This window comes from Silurus meridionalis, chromosome 20 (assembly GCF_014805685.1).
Source record: "Silurus meridionalis isolate SWU-2019-XX chromosome 20, ASM1480568v1, whole genome shotgun sequence".
In the NCBI taxonomy this organism is placed as follows: Eukaryota; Metazoa; Chordata; class Actinopteri; order Siluriformes; family Siluridae; genus Silurus; species Silurus meridionalis.
This window is the reverse complement of record NC_060903.1, coordinates 15,225,706-15,230,188: the sequence shown is the minus strand read 5'-3', so window position 1 is coordinate 15,230,188 and position 4,483 is coordinate 15,225,706. Positions and strand designations below refer to the sequence as shown.

The 4,483-nt window shown below is 40.0% G+C and overlaps 1 protein-coding gene across 1 annotated transcript in view; it reads left to right on the top strand.

Annotated features, from left to right (window-relative positions):
- The first annotated feature begins 291 nt into the window (after positions 1 to 291).
- Positions 292 to 4,483, top strand: part of mbpb (myelin basic protein b) — a 52,063-nt gene continuing 47,871 nt past the window's right edge. The window contains exon 1 of the transcript XR_006928804.1: positions 292 to 489. The gene's annotated coding sequence lies outside the window, so the exon portion shown is untranslated. The remainder of the gene's footprint in view (positions 490 to 4,483) is intronic.

Here is a 4,483-nt window from a genome sequence, read left to right as displayed (position 1 = left end):
GTGTTTCTGGGCACGACTCCAGCTCCAATAATCACGTGGAGCAAGAACACATACACACGTGAAAAACTTTCCATGCGGGTTTTTTTTTATATTTGCACTGCTGCAAATAAAACATTCTAATTATAATGTTTGCCAAAAAAAATCTCCTATTACGTTTTTCCTTCTTTCCTTTGGAATGCACAGTGAACGCCGATTGCGCATGCGCGCGTGTCGTGACAGCGATAAGGTCGCGATAGAGAGATGCGGCGTGTTCGGGCTCGCGCAGGCAGGTCTCGCCCCGCCCCGGTGCACACGCACACGCACACGGACACACACACACGCACACGCTCACCACCTCAACCAGGAAGCAAAATATACACACAAACACGGAGTAAGGAACGAAAGAAAAAAAAGGAGAAAAAAACCCAGGAAAGAAAAAAGATCTTGTTTTCAGCAGGTTGCGGTACAGAAGCCGAGCGTGCATGTGTTTATTCCGCTGAGCGCGTACGGGTACGTACATTACATATGCAATTCCATCGTACGCATGCAATCCAGCGCGAGCCTTGAACGCAAAAAAAAGAAAGAAAGAAACATGGTACAGGATGTGACCTTGCAACTAATTGAAATAGCTAACACTGAATTTACACTCCTAATCAGCAAAAACAAACCGGACTGCCTATATCTGATACGCATTATTTATTTATTTGCTTATGTTTGTTTGTTATTTATTTCAGGCATAGCGCGTGTGCGTGGGTGGGAGGGGGGTGCTTTTACTTCATAATGCATACCCATGTTTACTACAAATATATAACAACTGGTCAAATCCACATCAATAGTACACCTACATATTCATCTGTCACATAATAAACACATTACATCTGGTTTTGTGAACCCTCTTTTCATCATATCAACACCTGCTCATATGTTCTCTTTGGTGAACTTTGGATGATTACCCACAATGCATTTCAAATACCTTTTGGTAGTCTTTCTGGAAAAAAAAAACACGATGCAGCAGAGCTTTATTCTTTGAGCCTTTTTTTCTTCCTGTGAATTTCTCAAACAGATCGACTTCCAAAGCTTCACCTAAGAGTTGCGTCACCACGGTCACACCCGTCGTCTTGTACGAGGCTGAGTCGCTGAAAGCCAAGTTTCTTGCAGAGTTTTGGTGGAAAAATACGGTGGCAAAACCTAGAATTTGTTGGTGTTTGCGAGACACGTGCATGTTCCTTTTGTTTCTATGCAGCTATCTAGGTCATTTAATGGTATTTACTTTGACCAACCAACAGATGTTCAGCTTTATCTTTGTTGAAAATTCTTGGGATCAGGACAGTTCTTTTCTCTGAATATCAGCTGAAATATTTTGCCATGGTTCTGGTTAAACTTGCCGAATCCGTTCTTCACTAGTTGGTTAGATTCCTTTCTGATTTTCTGAACCAGTTCATTCCAGAGCAGTTCAATAGGATTTAGGTGCAGTGACTTGGCAGGATAGAAAACACACAGTATAAATATGTTTACAGAGCTTGGATATAGGTTTGTCTTGTTGTATGCTGAAGTCAGTTCCAATTTGCCACAGTCCAGATGGAATTGCGTGGTATGGAATGGAAAAGTATAAATAGTAGCCATGCTGGTTCAGTATTCTTTTCACCTGGAAAGTCTCCAGTCTTCCTTGCTTCAAATCAACCCCACACCATTAAGCTTCCACCTCCATGCTCGACTGTGAGTGTGAGTGTCTGCTAAAATCTATCTTTAGCCAACAATGTCAAATGTGGACACATCTGTCCACAGAACTTTGTTCCAGTCACCCATTGGCAACACTATTTCATATCAAACGATGTTAAATGTCTTCATGTGAAGCCCCCAAAAGTTAAATTCTAACAAAATAAAGGAAAGGTTTTGATCTCATATGAAAATTTCTCAGTATAAACATACTGAATGTGTTTGTAAGTGGCGGCTTGCATTAATGTCTCATTATACTGATGTAATAAGCTATATGATATCTTGTTATTACAACACAATCATCTTTTAAATGTGTTTTGATTGAATTAATTTAGTATATTATTAGGTATTTGACCAGTTTGTTTCATGTATGTTCAAAGTTTTCAATCCAGAAATTTGAAGCTAAATGCCCTCCATGGTTCGAGAGCAGCCATTTTGGAAATTGACTCCACATGGAATTTGAGCAATTTTGTCTTTGACATACTTTATTAAATACTTCATTAATCCCACAGGGAAATAGTTATTTCTTTGCATATCCCAGTGATGTTAGAAAGCCGGGGTCAGAGCGCAGGGTCAGTCATGTTACAGCACTCCTGGAGCACAGAGGTTTAAGGGCATTGCTTAAGAGTGGCAGCTTGGCAAACCCCTGACCTCAGTAACCCAAAGCCTTAACCAGGTGCCTGGGCTGTGGTGACCATTGATTTGGCCTCCTATGCCATATATGAGAATAGAAAAAAAGAAAAGAAAATGGCATTGACAAATTCTATTGTACTATAAATGGGATTGTTTTCATGGTACTACAAGTTTCATTGAAATGCCGATTGCTTTCAACCCAAGGCCCTGAAATGAGATTTTTGGCTCTTCATATGAAATATTTTGAGAACCTTGGGTCTAGTGTATCTCAATTTTTCTTTTTTTTTAATCTCCTGTAGCGTGCAGTGAGTGATTGACCTTTTCCGATGATACGGAAGCCAAGGTATAAGTTCCCCCTGAAATAGCTCAGTTGTAGTTTTACTATAGTATAAGAGGAAGTAATTCATCTGTTTAGTTCTATTTCAAGTGTGTGTGAGTGTGTGTGTGTGTGTGTCTAACGGTCAGGTGTGCTTAAGTGTTTTCTCAGAGAATTGTGTGTGTGTGTGTGTTTGTGTGTGTGTGTGGAGCCGGTTTTACACCATGTGATTACAGAGACCAGTAGAGAATAATACATTCCACACTGCACCACATGATCTCAATAGCCAGAATTCTAGAATATTCTTTAACGCGTCCTTCATTTCAGGTTATACAATAAAGCGTGATTACCGTTAAACAAAAAAACTCCATTCTAATTATGATCATATACATGATGGAACATACATACCGTATTTTTCAGACTATAAGCCGCTACTTTTTTCCCACGTTTTGAACCCCGCGGCTTAAACAACGATTTATGAATTTTTCCTGGGTTTTTCCCGGTTTCACAAACTTCAAGCCAAAAAACTGAGAGACATTACATTTAGACCAATGAAATTTCCGAACGGAAACTAAAAAAACGCACCTCACCTGTGTTCTGAGCTGCACGGCATCGAGAGAAAAAACTTCCATCAGGTGATTTTTGAATGCACGAAGATGCCAAAAGATAAACTCTCGAGAGAAATAGTTGTGAAAGGAAGGAGGAAGACAGTGTACAATGACTTATTTGGTCGGCCACTGTTTAGATACAAGGCGTTGTAACGCGTTAAGTCTGGTTGAAGGGAGAGCTTCAGTCAGAGATAGCTCCTCCAGTTGCAACAGAAATCATATAAGCACAGACAGGTTTCCAAAACTCGTGCTTTTTTATTTTTCTTGGCAACAGCGTTACGGGTTAGTCAAAGAAACTTAGAAATGATCATCAGAAAATAATAAGGACATAATCCTCAGTCTCCACACATGCAGTAATAGTGGAAAAATGCCATTATAATAACCTTCACTCTTCTGGCAAGATGTTCCACTAGATTTTGGAGTGTGCTTGTGGAGATTTGTGGAGATTCCTTTAGCCACAAGGACGTTAGTAATGGCAGGTACTGATGTACTCTTTCTCTACCCATCCCGAAGCATCCTGAGGTTGCATCAGCTCCAGTTGTGTCCTACCTCATGAAGATTTTGGACCTATAAAGAAGTAGATGCAAACATCCTAAACCATCTAGAGAGGTACCAGTGTCATTTGGATCCCACTTTATATAGAATTTGAACATTGGACCTCTTTGAATGTTTAAAGGCTCTGCCATGAAGGAGTTGGTGTTGGATCTATGATGATCTCAGATGTTGAGCTATATTATGAGTTGCTCAGTAGCTCTTGGTTCAATAACGTCAACTAACTGTATAAGACTGTAGACAGGACATTATTCATAATTACACACTCCAGTGCTCATGTTAGTTGTTACGCTTCAGAGTATGTTTTGTATAGTTTCAAGATTTGTAATCACACTCTTGATATCACCCCAATGAGAATTGGTTCCACTTCTGAGTCTGGTTCCTCGCAAGGTTTCTTCCTCATAACATCTAAGGGAGTTTTTTCTTGCCACGGTCACCCTAGGGTTCATCCTCAGGCCACATCTTTCACCTTAATTCTTAACTTCTGTAAAGCTGCTTTGAGACAATGTCCATTGTGAAAAGCGCTTATAAACTTGTAAACTTATCATCTTAAAGGTGTTTTATAGGGTTGAGGTCAGAGCAGGCCACTCAAGATCATCCATTAAAATCCATGTAAACCATATCTCTTTAAGGAGCTGACTTTGTGAATTTTGGCATTGCATACTGGAACAAGTTTGGG